Source organism: Moschus berezovskii, chromosome 3 (assembly GCF_049115385.1).
Source record: "Moschus berezovskii isolate FMDL1 chromosome 3, NW_MosBer_1.0, whole genome shotgun sequence".
In the NCBI taxonomy this organism is placed as follows: domain Eukaryota; kingdom Metazoa; phylum Chordata; class Mammalia; order Artiodactyla; family Moschidae; genus Moschus; species Moschus berezovskii.
The window spans coordinates 42745492-42769231 of NC_142462.1; the positions used below are offsets into that span (position 1 = coordinate 42745492).

Sequence of the window (23740 nt, forward strand, 5' to 3'; positions counted from 1 at the left end):
AAGGTGAATATGACTAGAACTGTATAAGGATTTCATTTATTTATACAGTTTTATCTCTAGCATCAGTGTTCTTAAAATATTGACATCTTCATTTAAGGTTTTATTTAATACAAGAAAAGTTCTACATAGCCTTATGAATGTTTGAGTGTGTGAAGGTGGTAGGTAACATGCTTTGCTGATCTGAATATCATAATCCAAAAATAATACCATGTATGTAGTTCACAATTTCTTCATGTGATAGGGTGGCTGTTCCAGTGAAATTCATAGGAAAAACACAGATGGGTGGCAAGGACGTGCATTGGCATGTGTTATTATGGGTGAAGTCCCACCTGGAAATCCTTTGCTTTCTTCTGTGAGGAGTCATTTCACTCCCACAGGATTGGTGATTTCAAGGTTTTACATCTACCCACATGTCTAATTATACAAGTGATTCATTTACAGTTTAATCTTTAAAAATACCATATTGCAAACCAACACATAGACTCACTGGAAGCCATATTAAAAAAGATTTATTATTCCATTTTATTTCCTTATGAAAACTACTGAATTATTATATACCATTTCAAGCCATTAATGAAGACCTTTGTATGAACAAAATATGGAGGATAAAACTAAGTTTTTCAGTTCTTTTGAAAATGAGCTTGAACTGTTAACAGGATTTTCATTTTTTTTATTCTGTTGATTGCTTTGTCTTCTAGAATCGTGGTAACCAACTGAGTGGTCAAGTTGCTTGTGTCTTATGCGTACAGACTGATACCAGCAGTTTCCTAGGACGTGCCTCGCTCTACATCAGGTAAACAGATATGTCATTTGTATGTTAATATTTCCCTTCCTAATTTTAGGGTTGTCTTCTTTTCTGCCTTCTTGCAATTGTTCTCTGTGAACCTCTCCCCTTGGTACCAGCTTAAATAATAATGGTTTTCCTCTAGATTATTTATGTCCTTTGCCTGTTTGTAGATAGCTACCTTGCCCATCTACTTGTTGCTCTGCCAAGAAGTGCTTGCTTAGTGCTTTAATCTTTTATCATAAATCATTTTTTTTTCTACATCTTAATCACTCTTCCATCATGTCTCTGAACTCCTTCCAGCTTCTCTGCACCTTTTGGATAATGAGGTGCCTGGATCTGAGCACGAGTTGCGGTCCTCCCATCAGTCCTGTCTAGGAGGGTCCCATCATCTCCAGGATGATGTTTTCTTGTTCCCTTAGGTGCTCATTAGAGATACGATGCCTGTCTCTACAGGCAGAGTCAAGTGCAGCTTCATCTCCCTTACTCTCCTGCAGCTCTCTTCTGGCTTATCCTTTTTCCAAAGTGAAATTCCCAATTTCTCTCCTCTTCTCACTCTCATTTTCTTGCTTCTAGCTCTCACTATAAGTCTGTACATATCATTCTTTACTGTTTTTATTTTACTCATCTTGCCTGCCTCATGATCTAATTAATTTGTTTTATTTCCCTTTTTCTCTCCATTTCTTGGTTAACTCAACATCTTCCCAGCCCCACCATTTTCAGTTGGTGCTGACAACAAACCATCCATCTCTTAATTAAATCAACTTCTTTCACTCCTCCATTGGAAAAGATACTCTTATTTCCTTATGTTTATCTAATACCCTACCTTGTCACTTTTAGACAAATCAAATAGTAGCTTGGCATTATTTTACTAGGTTTGAAAATTTAGTTTTATCAGTCCCTCAGAGAATGAAGCTCTACATTCTGTTTACGACTACTGTGTGGAACTTAAGAAAATGACATTTAGTTCAGTTTTTAACCCATAAATTGTCTATTTTGGAGAAAGATATGATAGGTCTCATGACTCTGAAATAGTTACAGTATAAATCATGGTTTGTGTTTCTTCAGTACTTGTTAATCCTTTCTTTATTCACTGCATTCTTCCCTGTCTTTCCTACTTCCTTCCTCCCCTCACACAATGGTTCCTGACGTCCTGGAATACGTAGGATGGTGTGAGGGGGAGAGTGTTGTTCCTATGATTCTAGACCCTGTTCTCAGAGTGCTGAATTGTGCAGCCACATCCAATCACTTACCTTGTCACTTGTGTCCTCGTATTTTATTCAAAAAGTGTAGGAATAGTGAGACAGAAATCCTAAATAAGGTGTGATTGAGAAGAGCCACAAAAAATTGTATGTGAAACAACAGAAGGCTTCCTGCCAAATGAATTTCATAAAAACCTTCTACAGTATGAATGTGTTTGTGTATGAAGGAAGAATTGATGTGAGGGAGGCTAAGAAAAGATGCTAGGGAAATATTTTAATAATCTAAGAATTAGGTAGTAAAAGCAGATAAGGATTAGAGCTTGGAGGAAAATTTGAATCTGGTATTATGCTTTTGGTAAACAACTTTACAGTCAGTGGCTGGTCAGCGTCTTTCCACCTGGAGTGTTTTCATGGTTAATCCAGACTCCTGAATATCCCTCTGTGACTTGCTGAAACGGTGTACTTGGAGATGGTGTCATGGAAACTGTAAGTGTTACAATCCCTGAATTGTTTCATATGCTTATAAGTGGTTACAAAATCTTCAGGTGAAAGAGTTGTCCTTGTCACTATCAGTTAATTTTAGGGTCTAGTGTTACTAGGAAAAGGAGTACCTGAAGGAGGTTAATGGACCAAGAGATTAGGATCATGGAGGGAAGGACCAGCGGCCGTGATGAATAAGTGATGTGGTTAACCAGGCAATAGACACAATAGGCGTGGTTAGTGGGAATGGCTGAAAATGTTTAATTAAGGAATTTGTGAGAGACCTAGGAATTCTGTGCTTCTGCATCGGACACGACTGAAGTGACTTAGCAGCAGCAGCAGCAGCATTTAGTAGAATAGAAAAACTTCTGAATGATATTGCAAATCAGTGTGCTCACACTGATTTTTAAGCAAAAGTTGAGAACAGAGTATTGTTGGGGGAAAATATCCAAAATATCTAAATATTTCATTATTTTGTTCTCCTCTGTTTTCCTCAAAGACTGATGACACATGTTAAGCAATAAATTAATGCTTTTCATTTATTTTGGGCTTCCCTGGTGGCTCAGATGGTAAAGAATCTGCCTGCAATGTGGGAGATGCAGGTTTGATCCCTAAGAGAGGAAGATCCCCTGGAAAAGGGAATGGCAACCCACTACAGTATTCTTGCCTGGAGAATTCCATGGACAGAGGAGCTGGCGGCTACAGTCCATAGGGTTGCAAAGAGTCAGACAGGATTGAAGTGTCAGAGCACACACACACACACACACACACACACATCGGTATTTCAACATTAATTTCAAAATTGTTACCTTGTTTGACAGTGATATAATTTATTTACTGCCACATTTTTATTATTGACTTATTTCAGCCATCTAAGCAAATAACAATGCATCTTTATTTAAAAAAATTTTGTTGTGTTAGTCGCTTAGTTGGGTCTGACTCTTTGCGATACCATGGACTGTAGCCCACCAGTCTCCTCTGTCCATGGGATTTTTCCAGACAAGAATACTGTAGTGGGTTGCCATTCCTTTCTACAGGGGATCTTCCCGACCCAGGGATTGAACCTAGGTCTCCTACATTGCAGGTAGATTATTTACTATTTTTTTCTGCAAGCAGATTTACCAAATAAATACAGATTATTTGGTCTGAATCACCAAAAGCTTCATAAAACAGAGTAAAAAAATCAAAACCCAGATCTTTAAAAATATCTGACTTACACAGTAGGCTTGTGTCAGGGATAATGAGGCTTTCTATATCTCAAAATGGCATTTATTCCTGAAGCATGCCAGTCTCTCAGCACAGTGACTTACTGTGTTTATCTTTATAAAGATGAAAGTAAACTATTATGCAGACTCGCTTCCATTTGGGAACCATAGTGCCAAGTGTTAATAGCATCATCATTTTCAAACAAAATGTGTTAGAAACATTACTTTTTTGTTATGGATTTCATGTGGGAATTTCCATGAAGGGTTTATATTTTATAGTCTATAATATAGCCACATGGCATAGCTATTTTCTTTATAGTACCTATTATGCTAATGATTTGCAGGGTAGACAGATTACCTTTTAATAAAGAAATGTCAATTTCTTAACCTCTGATACCTGTCTTTTTGAATGTATTATTTATACTGATTGAATATGGGTGGTATATTAGTGATATATTTGGAGGGAAATTTAAACAAGCACAGGAAGGGATGGAGTTTGCTGATAAGTTGGTAAGCATCTTAAAATTTTTTGGTATTGAATTAGAATGCCAGCAAGACCATAATAACTAAACAGAGACTTGATTTTCTTAAGAAAAAATTTTGGAACTCTGTTACATTTGAAAATCCACTTGTTCTTTTAGGTGGTGGAATCAAGTTCTAAAATTCTATGAAATACATAAATGTTGGAGACTGCTTTGCTGTATTAAGACTTCTTTATCTTATGGCATACTATGAGATATAAATATAGTAACACCTTGTTTTGTCTACGTGTAGCATTCCTAAGCTAATATATATAAATTTTATATATGAGAAGTTGATTATTCAAAACTACTAATCTTTAGAAAAAAATCAATGTACTTGAATAAATTCAAATAAATTTGAACTTACAAGCATATCATGTAAAATGTGTGATGAGTCGTATTGTTCACTAATGATTTCAACAGCTCAGCATTAAATTGTTGATTAAGATGCCTCAGTTTTTAAATGATAAATCAAAGACTGCTTACTCGTTCTCTGATAGATGCAAAAACCACTTTATTAATATCAGATTCTTTAATAATTTGCATTACATTAATATTAAAGAGCTCACCTGCATTATAAATAAATATCAAAATAAAATAAAGCAATAAACCATCAAAATATCTAAAATGGATAACCAACAAGGTCCTTCTGTATCACACAGGAAATTCTGCTAAATGTTATATGGCAGCCTGGATGGGAGGGGAATTTGAGGGAGAATGGATACATGTATATGTATGGCTGAGTTCCTTTTCTGTCCACCTGAACATTGTTAATCAACTATACTCTAATATAAAATAAAAAGTTTTTTAAAATAAAACATTAATATCTGTAAATATGGTACACCTAGAAAGTAAAAAAGCTACAATTATATTTATTATGCTGTTTCAAATAATGTTTCACAGTCACTAAATATATAAATCAATCATTTACAAAATGTCTTTAATACCATCAGTTGGAGCTGCTTACTGATTTGTCTGTAACTAAAGATTCATGTACTCTTACCTATTGCTCTCTTGTTGAAAATATATTAGGCTTCAGTATGACTAAGTGTTACCAGAGATTTAATATGTATTCATGGAAAAGAAATAACTAGTTGACCCATAAGGGAGATTAACATTAACACCATCACCTCATGATTACTGAGCTCTAATGGACAAATTAACTAACCTCCTAGTGATCTAGTGTGCAGCAATAAAAATGTTTTATTAGTTATTATTATCTCTTAGCAACATGTTTTTAACTGATAAGAGAAGTTAAAAGTATTTCTATCATGCTGAGGTGTTTAGAGGTGAAGTATATTGATAGCTTCATCTCACATTTAAAAACATCTTTTTAAAAAATCAGGTGGATTGGCAGGATGTGTAGATGTGTGTTAAAGCTAATATAGAAAACTATTAATCATTGAATCTGGGTGTAAGTCTATGGATGTTGCTGTACACTTTATGTTTTATAAATATTTAAAAACTTTTATAACAAAAATTTGGAAAATCATTTGCAACATAGACTATTACATCATTTTTGAAATGTAATCAGTGTGATAAAATATGAAGGGAGCTGCCAATAATAACATTATATAATTCCTTATAAGTAGAAAGACAAGCTATGCTATATTTTAAAATATGAAGTATGTTTTTAAAGTAAATCTGAATTTTAGCTAAATTCCTTTCAGATGTATGTATTTCTTGAAAAAGATTTTACTCTTTCTCCAGATTATGTATTTAAACCTAATTATTTTTTATGGTCATCTATTAATTGGGGCGAACCTGAAGTTATCACTTTGTGTTATATTTTAATCAATGGGCTTATTCACTTTTATAGTTCTCTCTGGTGCATTTACAAAGTGCACTTTATACTGCACTTCTACTTTCTTATAACCAAGGAAACAATCTGTACTACTGTATTTCAAGCCATTGCCATCCCAACCATTACTTCATTTGCAATAAAAAGTACAAAAAAAAAAACTGGGCAAGTGCATTTCATATATGTTTATTTCTGAAGTGTTAATAAATAAATGCCTGATCAGTGTTGGCACAGCAGTGGTAGACGCCCCCCACATGGTAGTAGGATTTGTGTACCGATCTTTCCATCCCCTCTCATCTATTAGTCCTTCTGGGTTTTGTTCCATCCTTTTTTCTTTTTAAATAAAATACTTAACTTAAACTATCACAACATTGTTAATCAGCTATACTCTAATACACAATAAAAAGTTTAAGTTAAAAAATATTTAACAGTCTGTTTACAGCACATGATATCAGCCACTATGAATTATTACTATCTGACTTTAATTGGGAGCTTTAATTACTATATATCCTAAGAAAATGGAGTATAGGGAGAGTTTGGAACTTAGAGGTCTGTAACATCAGAACATTTCTCAGTTCAGTAGGCATGGGGGAGATAGGATCCAGGTGCTCAGTAGCGAGCTTTAGCACTGTGTGCTGGAAAGGAGGAGGAGATAACGGCCTCGTTGGGCTGAGTAGATAGAGGGAGAGGCGAGTGTCTGCCTGATGCTTTGCCACAGCTAGCAGTTTGTGGGTAATACATGGCCATACCACATGCAGTATTCTTTATAGATATGGTCAGTTCAAAAAGATCTTGGATACAAACGATGATTGAATCTCTGCCATATAATTCTACTGGCATTTTTCACCGAAACAGTTTGAATGTAAAGTCATTATGATGCTTTGGCTCCTACTAATCACCCAACTTTTAATATCATCAAGATTAGAAATTACCTGTCAATAATTAGTTATCTGTCTCAGAATCAGGGTCACAGCTTTCTGTTAATATGCCAGTATGAACAAGTGCAAGTGTCTTAATTTCTGAGGCTACTTTAATTTGATTTGCATGGGCCCCAATAGCAAAAGATTGACAACTATGATAAGGCTTTCTATTATTTAATTAGGTTTATAGAATAACAGAATTTACCATGTGGGTAGCAAGCATTTGGTCAGTTTATCACCTGAATCAATATTTTTATCTGTTTTTGAAGATTTACTTTCCATAGAACTTACTTTCATGAGATTATCAGTGTATATTTGAAGCCATATCACTAGTACCTAATCATAGAAGTGTTCTTTTGTTATCAAATTATTATTAGCTCTGTAAATGCGCTGTTATTTCACTGTTTTCCAAGTATCATCAATAGCTCTTTTTTTTTTTTTTACTGTAAGATGTTTTTACACACTTTTACACACTTCTTCAATCTGAGATCATTTTCATTCTTGTCAACTTGTCTTCTCCACAAACACAACACAGGTTTGTGTTGTCCTCACACTGTACTACTAGTCCTCTTTTTAGGCAAGAATACAGATATCTTTTGACTACCAAATTTAATTTGTTCATCTGAGATCAAATTTAGTTGCGAATGTTGAAATCTCTGTCATTTGCTTATGGTTAGCAATTATCCTTTCACATGCAGCTTTGATTTAGTTTAATAATCGGCAGGAGGTCAATTCACTCATTACTTACTTGCAAGTTTCAATAAAATTTGCCCATCAGGTCATACCTAAGATCAAAAAGCACCCTCTCTGTGTAAACAAATACTTAGCTACAAATAAGTGTAAGTGTAAAATAAAACAAAAAAATGTAACAAGAAAGAGATCAAAGTGAGGGAAGCAGGAAATTTTAGGGTGATGATATTTTCCTATATTTTATTACTAGGCCATAGCAACCATCCATAATGCACGTTTGATATTGTCAGGTTGTTTTATTTCTCTCCCTCAGTTTTTGTACCATCACAACAAAAATTTGGAACGACAGACTAAAGGATTTAAAACAACAGACTAGTTCAGTTCAGTTCAGTCTCTCAGTTGTGTTCGACTCTTTGCGACCCCATGGACTTCAGCACACCAGGCCTCCCTGTCCATCACCAACTCCCAGAGCTTACTCAAACTCATGTCCATAGAGTTGGTGATGCCATCTAACCATCTCATCCTCTGTTGTCCCTTTCTCCTTTTGCCTTCAATCTTTCCCAGTATCAGAATCTTTTCCAGTGAGTCAGTTCTTCGCATCAGGTGGCCAAAGGATTTGAGTTTCAGCTTTAGCATCAGTCCTTCCAGTGAATATTTGGGACTGATTTCCTTTAGGATGGACTGGTTGGATCTCCTTGCAGTCCAAAGGAGTCTCAAGAGTCTTCTCCAACACCACAGTTCAAAAGCATCAATTCTTCGGTGCTCAGCTTTCTTTATAGTTCAACTCTGACATCCATACATGACTACTGGAAAAACCATAGCTTTGACTAGATGGATCTTTGTCAACAAACTAATATCTCTGCTTGTTAATAAGCTGTATAGGGTGGTCATGAGCTTCCCTAGTGGCTCAGATGGTAAAGTGTCTACCTGCAATGCGGGAGGTAGACAATCAATCCCTGGGTTGGGAAGATCTCCTGGAAAAGGAAACAGCAACCCACTTCAGTACTCTTGCCTGGAGAATCCCACAGATGGAGGAGCCTGGTAGGCTACAGTCCGTGGGGTTGCAAAGAGTTGGATACAACTGAGTGACTTCACTCCACTCCACTCACTCCATAGGGTGGTCATAGCTTTTCTTCCAAGGAGCAAGTGTCTTTTAACTTCATGGCTGCAGTCACCATTTGCAGTGATTTTGGAGCCCCCCAAAATAAAGTTTCTCACTGTTTCCACTGTTTTCCCATCTGTTTGCCATGAAGTGATGGGATTGGATGCCATGATCGTTAGTTTTCTGAATGTTGAGTTTTAAGCCAACATTTTCAGTCTCCTCTTTCACTTTCATCAAGAGGCTCTTTAGTTCTTCACTTTCTACCGTAAGGGTCGTGTCATCTGCGTATCTGAGGTTATTTATATTTTTCCTGGCAATCTTGATTCCAGCTTGTGATTCCTCCAGCCCAGAGTTTCTCATGATGTACTCTGCATGTAAGTTAAATAAGCGTGGTGACAATGAACAGCTTTGACATACCCCTTTCCCAGTTTGGCACCTGTTGCTGTCCCATGTCCAGTTCCAACAGTTGCTTCCTGACCTGCATACAGATTTCTTAGGAGGCAGGTCAGGTGGTCTGGTACTCCCATCTTTTCAGAATTTTCCACAGTTTGTTGTGATCCACACAGTCAAAGGCTTTGGTGTAATCAATAAAGCAGATGTTTTTCTGGAACTCTTTTGCTTTTTTGATGATCCAGTGGATGTTGGCAATTTGATCTCTAGTTCCTCTGCCTTTTATAAATTCAGCTTGAACATCTGGAATTTCACGGTTCTTGTACTATTGAAGCCTGGCTTGGAGAATTTTGAGCATTACTTTACTAGCTTGTGAGATGAGTGCATTTGTATGGTAGTTTAAGCATTCTTTGGCATTGCCTTTCTTTGGGATTGGAATGAAAAGTGACTTTTTTCAGTCCTGTGACCATTGCTGAGTTTTCAAAATTTGCTGTCATATTGAGAGCAGCACTTTCACAGCATCATCTTTCAGGATTTGAAATAGCTCAACTAGAATTCCATCACCTCCACTAGCTTTGTTCGTCATGATGCTTCCTAAGGTCCACTTGACTTCACATTCCAGGAGGTGAGTGATCACACCATCGTGATTATATGGGTCATGAAGATCTTTTTTGTACAGTTCTTCTGTGTATTCTTTCCACCTCTTCTTATTATCTTCTGCTTCTGTTAGGTCCATTGCCATTTCTGTCCTTTATTGAGCCCATCTTTGCTTGAAATATTCCCTTGGTATCTCTAATTTTCTTGAAGAGATCTCTAGTCTTTCCCATTATATTGTTTTCCTCTATTTCTTTGCACTGATCACTGAGAAAGTCTTTCTTATCTCTCCCCGCTATTCTTTGAAACTCTGCATTCAGTAGGTCTATCTTTCCTTTTCTTCTTTTCCTTTCACTTCTCTTCTTTTCTCAGCTATTTGTAAGGCCTCCTTAGACAATCATTTTGCCTTTTTTAATTTCTTTTTCTTGGAGATGGTCTTGATTACTGCCTTCTGTATAATGTTACAAACCTTTGTCCATAGTTCTTTAGGCACTCTGTCGCATCTAATCCCTTGAATCTATTTGTCACTTCCACTGTATAGTTTTAAGGGATTTGATTTAGGTCATACCTGAATGATCTAGTGGTTTTCCCTACTTTCTTCAATTTAAGTCTGTTTTTTGCAATAAGGAGTTCATTATTGGTGATTGATAGGGAGGCCTGGCGTGCTGCAGTCCATGGGGTCACAAAGAGTCAGACACGATTGAGTGACTGAACTGAACTTAACTGGTCTGAGCCACAGTTGGCTCCCGGTCTTGTTTTTGCTGACTGTATAGAGCTTCTCCATCTTTGGCTACAAAGAATAATACAACAACAACAACAACAACAACAGAGTATTTACAGCTTAGTTAACATCTCAGGCAGATAGATCTTTTGTTAAACAGACACTCCTAAGACATGGGAGCAGTCTGACCCCAAAGGAGTAGTTCTGCCAGTCCCTCTTGACTTCCTCCTTTTTATACTTCCCATCTTTTCCTTTTGGTTGTGCCCTGTGCAAAATAGGGCTTGTACCCACCACCAATCAAGAAAGGAGATGCAAATGGGCAGCTGCAAGCTATATAACAACAGGCCCTGTTGTGTATGTCTTCCCATAATTCGGTATGCTATAATCAGATGTATTTACGTGTAGAATATTTATGAACCCTTGATGGACATGAGTTTGAGTGAAGTCCGGGAGTTGGTGATGGACAGGGAGGCCTGGCGTGCTGTGATTCATGGGGTCGCGGAAAGTCGGACACGACTGAGCGACTGAACTGAACTGAATGGAATCCTAGCTTCCTAAGGTTACTAGAGGAAGCACTTGTAGTTAGTTTGCATTCACTGTGTGCCTAGGGTATGTGTGCAGAAGTTGGAAAGTCTCTGTGGTGATTTTTATAGCATATCTGTGAGCTCTCCTGAGTGTGTCTGGGATGGGGTTTAGAGGTCAGCTTGAATCCATTTTGGCTAGGCCACCCCTTGTTGCTCATGCCTAACTTTTTATCTAACAATATAATTAGAAAGTAAATAAAACCACTCAGGACATATTTGTAATGGATTTATTTTGCAAATTAGTTTTCTGGACATTTTCATTGTTTTAATCCAAGTGAGCTAGAAAATTTTATTCTTTTTAGAGAAGTTCTAAAATTTGTCAGTTTATAATTTGAATTACAAGTTATTTAACATCTTTTAAGAAAAGTGTAGCATAAAACCTTAAGATAGCCTGGAACCTTTAATTCAATATAACTGTATAGGAAATATCAATGCAAAAATCATTATATGAGATGCTTTGAGGAAGTAGAAAGAAGGTATGCTTAGTCATTCAGCTGTGTCTGACTCTTTGTGACTACATGGACTGTAGCCCACCAGGCTCCTTTGTCCATGGATTCTCCAGGCAAGAATACTGGGATGGGTTGCAATGCCCTCCTCGAAGGATCTTCCCGACCCAGGGTTTGAACTTGTGTCTCTTATGGTTCTAGCATTGGCATGTGGATTCTTTACCACTAGCACCACCCGAGAAGCCCGTAGAAAAGAATGGTATTCAAATAAAGTATAATAATTAAAAACGGCATGCCTGGATGATCATCACACATGTGCACAAATCGATAATAAAGCTAGATTTTAAAGCTCAAGCTCAATTTAAAATTCGATTTCAAGATTGAAATATGTTCTACTTTGATTGTTAAATCTTCTGATAAAGAACTGTATACTTTCTGGAGTTGATTTTGAAAATGATCTATTACTGTTTGTTAAGAACATCACACTGTTTTGTTTGTATGTTTGTTTTGTTCAGTTTTGCTTTAGTTTGGGATTACAAGATTTCCAGAAATTGTTTATATATGTGTAAATGTAGAGAAATTTACCTAGTTTTGTTGAAGATTTTTAAAGTAAAAAATTAAGGAGGGAAAAAAGACAGACTATACAGAACCAAGAGAGGGAAGGAGAAAATAAACAAACTTTGTGAATAACCATTTTCTGTATTCAATTTTTACATAGACTTTCTATGGCAGTTTACTTATGTGGCTTTACTTTCCTTTTAGTCTTAATAATATTAGATAACTTCTAATTTCATAAATGTGCGTTTATTTCTTTATTGTAGGTAATAGTGCTATTTATTTTCATTTTATATTGGTGTATAGTTGGTTAACAATGCTGTGTTAGTTTCGGGTGTATAGCAAAGTGCTTCAGTTATACAAGTACCTGTATCTGTACTTTTCCAAATTCTTTCCCTGTTTAGGTTATTACATAATATTGAGCAGAGTTTCCTGTGCTATACAGTAGGCCCTTGTTGGTTATCTATTTTAAATATAGCAGCGTGTGCGTGTCAGTTCCAGACCCCCAATTTATCCCTTGCTGCTACCTCTCCTCTGGTTTTCTAAGTCAGTGAGTCTGATTTTGTTTTGTTAATCAGTTCATTTGTATCATTTAAAAAAAAAAAAAACCACTTCCAGTTTTAAGCAATATCATATGATATTTGTCTTTCTAACTTAGTATGTTAATCTCTAAGTCCATCTATGCTGCTGCAAATGACATTATTTCGTTCTTTTTAATGGCTGAGTAATCTCGCATTGTATGTATGTACCAGATCTTCATCCATTCATCTGTCGACGGACATTTAGGTTGCTTCCATGTCTTGGCTATTGCAAATAGCACTGTGATGCAGATTTCTTAAAAAGTTAAAAACGGAGATACCATATAATCCAGCAGTCCTATTCCTGGGCATATATGTGGAGAAAAATATGATTGGGAAGAATACATGCATCCCAATGTTCATTGCAACAGTGCCTTTTAAACCTTTGTATTGCTTGGCAATTGAAGAAAGTTCAAGTTGATATTAAAATTTTCAATATTATAACTTGGTTAAATTATTTTTTAAGACTCTGGAAACATTGTTTTGAAATATTATTTTATCTCACATTTATAATGAAAGGAACTCAACAGAAAACAAACAAGCAAACCAAATAACACTGTCACCATGAACAGGAAGTCAGTGTGAAGAAAGTCAGCTTTGTATGGTCTCCAGTGGGGCTTAATTTTGGTACCACAATAAGGACACTGTTATACCAGGCTACTATCTACCTGGTGAACTTAGACATAAACTTGAACACAACAACAATTGAAAAGCTTCATTGACTATAATCTTCTGGCTACAAATCTGGCAAGAGCTAGAAAATACAGAAGAATGAAGGAGATATTAAAATAAAGCTTGAAGAGTCCAGCAGTAAATTGATTTGTATGTTGTATTAGCAAATTCTTCTGCAGATATAACTTGGTGGGTGATGCTACTTGTAGTGATACATTTTTAAATTTCCTAGAAAAGCACTTAGAACGAAAATTTCCAAAGCTTTTCAGTTCATAGTAACTTGGCTCAGTAACATTTTCATGGCACCATTAGCCAACAAATGAACAAAAAACAAGAATCAGTTCGGTTCAGTTCAGTCGCTCAGTCGTGTCCGACTCTTTGCGACCCCATGAACCATAGCACGCCAGGCCTCCCTGTCCATCACCAACTCCCGGAGTTCACTCAAACTCATGTCCACAGAGTCGGTGATGCCATCCAGCCATCTCATTCTCTGTTGTCCCCGTCTCCTCCCGCCCCAATCCCTCCCAGCATCAGACTCTTTTCCAGTGAGTCAACTCGTCGCAGGAGGTGGCCAAAGTATTGGAGTTTCAGCTTTAGCATCAGGCCTTCCAATGAACACCCAGGACTGATCTCCTTTAGAATGGACTGATTTGACCTCCTTGCAGTCCAAGGGACTCTCAAGAGTCTTCTCCAACACCACAGTTCAAAAGCATCAATTCTTCAGCGATCAGCTTTCTTCACAGTCCAACTCTCACATCCATACATGACCACAGGAAAAAGCATAGCCTTGACTAGACGGACCTTGGTTGGCAAAGTAATGTCTCTGCTTTTTAATATACTATCAAGGTTGGTCATAACTTTCCTTCCAAGGAGTAAGCATCTTTTAATTTCATGGCTGCAATCAGCATCTGCAGTGATTTTGAGCCCAGAAAAATAAAGTCTGACATTGTTTCCACTGTTTCCCCATCTATTTCCCATGAAGTGATGGGACCAGATGCCATGATCTTCGTTTTCTGAATGTTGAGCTTCAAGCCAAACTTTTCACTCTCCTCTTTCACTTTCATCAAGAGGCTTTTTAGTTCTTCACTTTCTGCCATAAGGGTGGTGTCATCTGCATATCTGAGGTTATTGATATTTCTCCCAGCAATCTTGATTCCAGCTTGTGCTTCTTCCAGCCCAGTGTTCCTCATAATGTACTCTGCATATAAGTTAAATAAGCAGGATGACAATATACAACCTTGACGCACTCCTTTTCCTATTTGGAACCAGTCTGTTGTTCCATGTCCAGTTCTAACTGTTGCTTCCTGACCTGCATACAGGTTTCTCAAGAGGCAGGTCAGGTGGTCTGGGATTCCCATCTCTTTCAGAATTTTCCACAGTTTATTGTGATCCACACAGTCAAAGGCTTTGGCATAGTCAATGAAGTAGAAATAGATGTTTTTCTGGAACTCTCTTGCTTTCTCCATGATCCAGCGGATGTTGTCAATTTGATCTCTGGTGCCTCTTCCTTTTCTAAAACCTGCTTGAACATCTGGAAGTTCACGGTTCACGTATTGCTGAAGTCTGGCTTGGAGAATTTTGAGCATGACTTTACTCGCGTGTGAGATGAGTGCAATTGTGTGGTAGTTTGAGCATTCTTTGGCATTGCCTTTCTTTGGGATTGGAATGAAGACTGACCTTTTCCAGTCCTGTGGCCACTGCTGAGTTTTCCAAATTTGCTGGCATATTGAGTGCAGCACTTTCACAGCATCATCTTTCAGGATTTGAAATAGCTCAATTGGAATTCCATCACCTCCACTAGCTTTGTTCGTAGTGATGCTTTCTAAGGCCCACTTGACTTCACATTCCAAGATGTCTGGTTCCAGGTGAGTGATCATTCCATTGTGATTATCTTCATCGTGAAGATCTTTTTTGTACAGTTCTTCTGTGTTTCTTGCCACCTCTTCTTAATATCTTCTGCTTCTGTTAGGTCCATACCATTTCTGTCCTTTATCGAGTCCATCTTTGCATGAAATATTCCCTTGATATCTCTAATGTTCTTGAAAAGATCTCTTGTTTTTCCTATTCTGTTGTTTTCCTCTATTTCTTTGCATTGATCGCTGAGGAAGGCTTTCTTATCTCTCCTTGTATTCTTTGGAACTCTGCATTCAGATGCTTATATCTTTCCTTTTCTCCTTTGCTTTTCGCTTCTCTTCTTTTCACAGCTAGTTGTAAGGCCTCCTCAGACAGCCATTTTGCTTTTTTGCATTTCTTTTCCATGGGGATGGTCTTGGTCCCTGTCTCCTGTACAATGTCATGAACCTCCGTCCAGAGCTCATCAGGCACTCTATCTATCAGATCTAGTCCCTTAAATCTATATCTCACTTCTACTGTATAATCATAAGGGATTTGATTTAGGTCATATCTGAATGGTCTAGTGGCTTTCCCTACTTTCTTCAATAAGTCTGAATTTGGCAATAAGGAGTTCATGATCTGAGCCATAGTCAGCTCCTGGTCTTGTTTTTGCTAACTGTATACAGCTTCTCCATATTTGGCTGCAAAGAATATAATCAATCTGATTTTGATGTTGACCATCTGGTGATGTCCATGTGTAGAGTCTTCTCTTGTGTTGTTGGAAGAGGGCATTTGCTATGACTAGTGCATTTTCTTGGCAAAACTCTATTAGCCTTTGCCCTGCTTCATTTCATGCTCCAAGGCCAAATTTGCCTGTTACTCCAGGTGTTTCTTGACTTCCTACTTTTGCATTCTAGTCCCCTATAATGAAAAAGACATCTAGTTGCAGTGATGCAGCTTATTATTTCCTGTGACTCAGACAGTAAAGAATCTGCCCTCAGTGTAGGAGACCTGGGTTCGATCCCTGGGTCAGGAGGATCCCCTGGAGATGGCAATGGCAATCCACTACAGTATTCTTGCCTAGAGAATTCCATGGACAGAGGAGCCTGGCAGGCTACAGTCCATGGAGTCACAAGGAGTCGGACACGACTGAGTGACTAACACAAGCCACTTAACAAGTGGCTTTATGTTCTGACAGCCTAAATTGAAAGAAAAAATAAAATTAGTTTTATTCTTAATAACCATACTTACTTACTGATGGGTGTGTGTATGTGTGTGTTGGGCACTACACAACTTCTCAAACCTTGGAAACAAATTGAACATTGTCATCTCATTACCTGCTTCACATGGATTTTTAGGAGACTCTTGCTTTTTATCACATGACCTGTTGAAAACCCAGCTTTGCACGGCTATGCTGCCCTTGAAAGGAATGTTGCACTCTCTAACACTGAAACTGTGAAATACCTTGACTAGTAATTTGTAAGGATGCGACATCTGTGTCTAATAGATGTTGAAAGCTGTTGTGTTCACCTTGACATTTAAAAATATTCCTCAGCACATCCTGTAAGTGTTCTTAGCACTCCAGGATGTCTTGGCACACAGTTTTGAAATCATGTAGACTGTTAGATGCTAATGTGAATCATAGGCCCTGAATCTTAAAATTGAGAACTCAGAAAACCTCTGCCAGAGTGAAAGTAAATGGGAAGCACTGTAAAGCAAGCATTTTTTACTCTTCAACATATATTATTCTTTAATCTCAGTTTTCTAGACTTTTTAGTCTAGTTGTTGCAGATATTTCTCAAGATTCACGGTATAATTTTCTGTGGCTTTGAAATTTTGATGTTAGCAAATCAAACGACTGTGCTAGCAGTCGTTTGGTACAAATGTTGCTTATATTTTAACAAAATAATGTTATCAGAGTCTATTAGGACATTTTAAATTTTGACATGGCATTTTAAGAGTTGGACTAAATGTTTTTCAAAGTTTCCAGCTACACATTTTTCCAACTACCTTTTCTCAACAGTCCATGAGATGTGTGAGAGGAGACTTTCTGTCTTCTCATGTGTGTGTCCAAACTGCAAATAAACCCTGGGGTGCTGTAAGTCAGAGGATTTGAACTAATTTTCCATTTTATCTCATTTTTGCATTTCAGTAACCCAGTTAACTATATAAACATTGTTTCCTTTTAAAAACAAATATCTTATAGAAATGTGTATTTAATCTTAGCTAAGGAACTCAGTGGATCTCATTTGGATTATTAGAAGAAATAAAATATGAGAATTTTTAAACTAGATGATGTTATCTGTTTCCTGAACAATAAACTGTGAGAACTATCAGTGTCCCCAACTGAAGGCTCAGAATCAAAAACTAAAGAAAATTATATTAAAGTGAATTATCAAGAACATAGATCAATTTTTAAGTGAAAAGTGAAACACAAACTGTAATAATGTAGAGCTCCTCTTCCATGTCTCTCACAGGGGTCTAATATTGATCATTCAGGAAGATACCTCATTCCTATCACTGACAGCCTCATGATTTTGAATTCAAATTTTGAATTATTTTTTCTCATCTGTTCATTTCTTTTGGTAGATCTAGATTTATTATTATTTTTTTAATCCTAATTTCCTACCACCTACTTTGTTAATTAAGTTTCCATACCTGTAAGTAGATTTAGTCATCATAATCTCTGCTATGGTAACAATTAGCTGGAATCATTTCTTTTGGTAGATCTAGATTTATTTATTTATTTTTAAATCCTAATTTCCTACCACCTACTTTGTTAATAAAGTTTCCATACCTGTAAGTAGATTTAGTCATCATAATCTCTGCTATGGTAACCATTAGCTGGCTTTCGTAGCAGGGATAACTGGTTTAATTTTTATTCAGTGGCTGAAATCATTTCTGATATACTAGATAATCAGTGTTTGAAGGAATGAAACCCAGAACTGGTGCTGGTTGGCTGGTTTGTCTGGGACCTTGTGAATTCTCTCAGCTAAAAAACTTTTAAAAATCTAAAGAGGTAAGTAGCAGGGAATTGGTCATATAAATGAAGGCTATATGGCTGTATGGAGGGTAGTGGGAAGGGCATTTCACCTGTGTTATATATGCAAGACTGACTCTGGTTGTTCCATATCTAACTACAAGAGCAGAAAGCAATAACAGCCTACATTGTGATTTGCAGTATCTAGGTAAGTGAAGGACTTCCCAGTTAGCTCAGTGGTAAAGAATCTGCCTGTCAATGCAGGAGACATAGGAGACACCAGTTCAATCCCTGGATTGGGAAGATCCTCTGGAGGAGGAACTGTCAACCCACTCCAGTATTCTTACTTGGGATAATTCCAAGGACAGAAGAGTCTGGTGGGTGACAGTCTGTGCAGTTGCATAGATTCAGACACGACTGAAGTGACAGCACACACACAGTGAAGTGAACTGTTAGGAGAAAATAACAATATGTAAATAATATGGTACTGGAAGAAACAATAATTTGATATTTCTAATTTCATAAAATTTTGTCACTAAAATGTTAGAAATACAAGTGTGTGTACCTATATGTGTACATACATATACATACTTATATATGTGTATGTGTGTACATGTGCTTTACTTATATGTGTGCATGTGTGTGTACATGTGTTTCCAGATGTTACATCTAAATGGATCGTGGCATTATATTTTTCATGATTGGTATTGAATTGCTTTCTAGCTAGGTAACTAGTCACAGGTCTGTAGTTAGAGACAGATTTACAGATAGTTGCAAGTAGGGGTGATTAGAAAGATGGACAGAATCTCTACCCCTTTGCCTACAACTATGAGTGAATAATGTTAACATTGTTGTATGCAGCACAATGAACCCCTCCCTGGAGGAATGAAAATGTTTCCTTGCTTCACTCACTTCATCCTAACTGCTGGATCAAAGTGCCTTCTTTTCTGCTTTCCATTCCTGAGGCTCTTTTCTTGCAGTGCTCATGTTAAATTTGCTACACCTCTGAGTAGCCACCCAGATTCGCAACATAGTTTTTTAGCCTACTTCAAAAGTTAGCTGCCTTATTACCAAAAGTATCTGAAGATTTTGCTGTTCATACACACACACACACAAATATATAATATATGAAAAGACTGGTTCTTGTTATTTCCTCTATTCCTCTGTTTCTTCAGTGAAGTCTGCCACTATGCTGTTTTTCCTTTTGAAAATATGACTAATTTGTTTTTATAAATATAATGACATGATATTTTCAATGCAGAATTAAGTAAAGGATTTAAAAATAGTATGTGAAATGTGATATCATGTGTGCAGGTATACATATATATATGGTAAAATTTTGGAATACAATACAAATATAAAGTAGACTGCATTATCTTTTTATACCAACTAGTTTTTCTTTATGTGTGTGTGTTTTGAATCTCTGTTTTATTTGGGTCATCAAAAATAACTTCATTTTGCAAATATACTATAATTTCTCCGCAGTATAGGTCCTTCTCTCCACCAGATATTTTACAATTTTTTGTTATTAAACACACTGTATTATCTTGCTTGATGAGATTGACTCATGAAAGTTTCCTGTTCCTTTATGCAGGTTCTTTCCTATATTTTGTATTTTCAGTACTCCAAGTGTCCAGCAAAGTAGCCAAGGTAGCTTTTCAAATGTCAAGTTTCTCTGATATTTTGGACAGATTGAGATTTAAACAGCCTATAAAATAGCAAGGGGAGAAATGCAGTTTCCTAATTTGTCATTCAGTTCTTAAATACTTTTAGAACTAAAGATAAACAACAACAGTAGCATAAAATGCATCAATATTTTCTGATTATTGTTTGATTTAAGAAACGTACTTTTGTCTATACCCTCCCAAAACAATAATATGTTGTTCAGATCATCACGTCTGTGTCAATACTTCACAATTTTTATTTGGCTCCATTCATTCACTTATTCGTGATTTCTTTCATTCTCCATAATAAGTTGAACATGTCTTATATACCAAGTATTATGCTAGAATAGGAATAAAATAAAGGATAAAAAATAGAAGCTTCTAACCTCCTAATTCCAATACTTCAACAGAACCATTCCAGGAAGAGGTTAAAAATTTAGAAGATAGATTATTGTGACTCTGTCATTTATATTGAACAATTCAGATCCTTGAAGCATTCTTAATGAGGTTTCAAGGATTATATTTTTCTTCCTTGCCTTATAAGAAAATAAATTAAACCAAACTAAACACTAATAAAAGTCAAACTAGAACTGTATATATTACCCAGCTGCTCCAGGATTTCTCTCCTAAACTTATTTGTTCTCCTTAGTTAAGTACAGTGGTCACCAAAGCCAGGTTGATATGAAATGACAATTTTCCCACCATTGAGATGTTAATCAATGGATTGGCATAAAAGTAAGAATTCATGGTGAATCCTAATCAAGTCCTATGAGATATTAGTATCTGCTTTATGTTAATACTATGTTTCAAAGTAAGTGGTGAAGGGCATAAGGGAGACAAGCACAAACACAACTTTAATTTTTTACTCTAGACACATAAAATTATAGAATATTTGTGTGTGCTTGCATGCATGCTAAGTCACTTCAGTTGTGTCCAACTCTGTGCAACCCTATGAATCATAGTCCCCCACGCTCCTCTGTCCATGGGGATTCTCCAGGCAAGAATACTGGAGTGCCATGTATTGGCACCAGTGCCATGGTTGCCATGCCCTCCTCCAGGGGATCGTCCCAATCCAGGGATTGAACCTGTGTCTCTTAAGTCTCCTGCATTGGCAGTCAGATTCTTTACCACTAACTCCAACTGGCAAGCCTGAATATTGCAGAATGACCAAAAAAAGACTATGTGTAAATGCTTGGAAATCTTGATAAAGATCCTCACAGAAATTCTGGTGTTTGTGTAAATTGTGTTCATTTTTCTGTCACGTCAAATCTGAGGTGAAAAATATATCTCTATGCTGGGAATCCCTTCCTCTCTATCTCATAGCAAAGCATGTTTTCCTCATCTGGGGACAAGCATAAAGGGTTCAGATCTCCACATCTTTTATAGAAGTTTCAAAGCTAACTTTAATTTCACCTTTTATTTATTTAATTTTAATTAATCTAAATTTTAAAAGTGGTACTCAATTTACTTATTCAAAAACTTTTGTTTGTCAATACAGGGCACATTCAGTTTCCTTTTTCAATTGTAAATTCTGTGAAATCTGAATACAGACTAAGTATTTCTGATGAAAATTTAACATTCAAATAGAAAAATGCTGAAAGTGTAAAATGTGCAGCTGGTTTGAAAGACTTAGAATGAAAAACATCAAGTGTTTGATTAACATTTAATCTATTGATTACATGTAAAAATGATATTTTATTATATTGGATCAAATAGAATATAAAAATTGATTTCATCTGTTACTTTTTATTTATGTGTGTGCGTGTGTGTTAGTTGCTCAGTTGTGTCCAACTCTTTGCGACCCTATAGACTGTAGCCCAATAAACTCCTCTGTCCATGGAATTCTCCAGGCAAGAATCCTAGAGTGGATTGCCATGTCCTCTCCAGGGCATCTTCCCAAACTGGAGATTGAACCCAGATCTCCTGCATTGGAAGCAGAACTCACATGGCTGCAAAATTTTTTAAAGTACATTTCTTGCAGTATATTTTTATTGGATAGAACTAGTATATATTTTATTTTATTTTAATGCTTTCCTCTTTCAGTTTCTTTTTTAATGCATTTTTTAATTGGGGGCTAATTATTTTACAATATTATATTGGTCCATCTGCAGACAAATGGATAAGAAAGCTTTGGTACATATACACAATGGAGTATTACTCAGTCATTAAAAAGAATGCATTTGAATCAGTTCTAATGAGGTGGATGAAACTGGAGCCTATTATACAGAATGAAATAAGCCAGAAAGAAAAACACCAATACAGTATACTAATGCATATATATGGAATTTAGAAAGATGGAAATGATAACCCTGTATATGAGACAGCAAAAGAGACACAGGTGTATAGAACAGTCTTTGGGACTCTGTGGGAGAGGCTGAGGGTGGGATGATTTGGGAGAATGGCATTGAAACATGTATATTATCATATGTGAAACGAATCACCAGTCCAGGTTCGACGCATGATACAGGATGCTCGGGGCTAGTGTGTGGGGATGACCCAGAGGGAGGATAAGGGGAGGAAGGAGGTGGGAGGGGGGTTCAGAAAGGGGAACTCATGTACACCCGGGGCGGATTCATGTCAATGTGTAGTATATATTTTAGAACTGATTATATTAAATATAACATTACATTGTTGTTGTTCAGTCTCTTAAGTCTCATCTGACTCTTTGCGACCCCGTGGACTGTAGCACACCCAGCTTCCCTGTTCTTCAGTATCTCCCGGAGTTTGAACAAACTCATGTCCATTGAGTTGATGATGCCATCTATTTCATCCTCTGTCATCCCCTTCTCCTCCTGCCCTCAATCTTTTCCAGTATCAAGGTTTTTCCAATGAGTCGGCTCTTTGCATCCAGTGGCCAAAGTATTGGAGCTTCAGCTTCAGCATAATTCCTTCTGATGAGTATTCAGGATTGATTTCCTTTAGGACTGACTGGTTTGATTTCCTTGCAGTCCAAGGGACTCTCAAGAGTCTTCTCCAGCACCACAATTCATTATAATATTACATATACTAGCATATTTTTATGTTATTTTTATCTCTATCTTGAAATTACTGTGATAATAAAGCTATTAACATTAACCTCAGAACTTATATGTCAGGTACTCTGGTACCTTACTTCTATAGCTGACTATATGAGTGTGCCATGTCACTTCATTTTCATATCTAATTGCATGTAGCATTGTGATTGGTGTGTGGTAGGTACCCATTATCATTCTTATGAATGAGTAATTTTTAAGATGCTCTTATTGGAAGTAATTTTTGCTTCATGGGTAAAGGTATAAGAAACAGAGCTATCGAAAAGAGGGTAAAATAAAAAGCTTTAGCAAATTGCCTGAGGTAGACTTCTTTTCCGCTTAATGTTGAGTGAGTGAAGAGTGAAGTCGCTCAGTCGTGTCCACCTCTTTGCGACCCAGTGGACTGTAGCCTTCCAGGCTTCTCCGTCCATGGGATTCTCCAGGCAAGAATACTGGAGTGGGTTGCCATTTCCTTTTCCAGGGATCTTCCCAACCCAGGGATTGAACCAGGGTCTCCCGCATTGGAGGCAGACGCTTTAACCTCTGAGCCACCAGGGAAGTTTTTGCTAATTAAGGTGTCTATGTCTTAGCATTTGCTGTTGAAAGAGAAAGTTTTTTCACTTCATGGCTCAAGAGAGAAATATTCAGGAAAAAAAAATGTGTAAGATGGGTTATATTTATTTTAAGAAACTATCACTCAACCAAAAAGAGAAAAGGTTATTACATTCACATCATATTGCTTGTCTGGGAAAGTTTCTAGTGAGAAAATGAACAGAGCCATAAAATTAAAGAAAATATTGACAGGGTTTTTTCAGATATTAAGACATAACAACCCTTCTTTCCTTTCTTATGATGACTTTCTGGGATCTGTGAAACCAAACAAGTATCAAAAGTCTTTATTCTTCTTTCTAAAAGTTGTCTACATCCTGTTCTGTGAGATCCATGATGAATGCTAATTGGGAAAATGCTGTATTACCATGGAGAACAATTAAATAAAAATAGGACCA

At 36.7% G+C, this 23740-nt stretch overlaps 1 protein-coding gene across 1 annotated transcript in view; it reads left to right on the top strand.

Moving 5' to 3' along the window:
* The first annotated feature begins 699 nt into the window (after positions 1-699).
* The window catches only part of SEMA3D (semaphorin 3D), a 207363-nt gene continuing 184322 nt past the window's right edge, over positions 700-23740 (top strand). Inside the window, exon 1 of the mRNA XM_055420629.2 lies at positions 700-793. The gene's annotated coding sequence lies outside the window, so the exon portion shown is untranslated. The remainder of the gene's footprint in view (positions 794-23740) is intronic.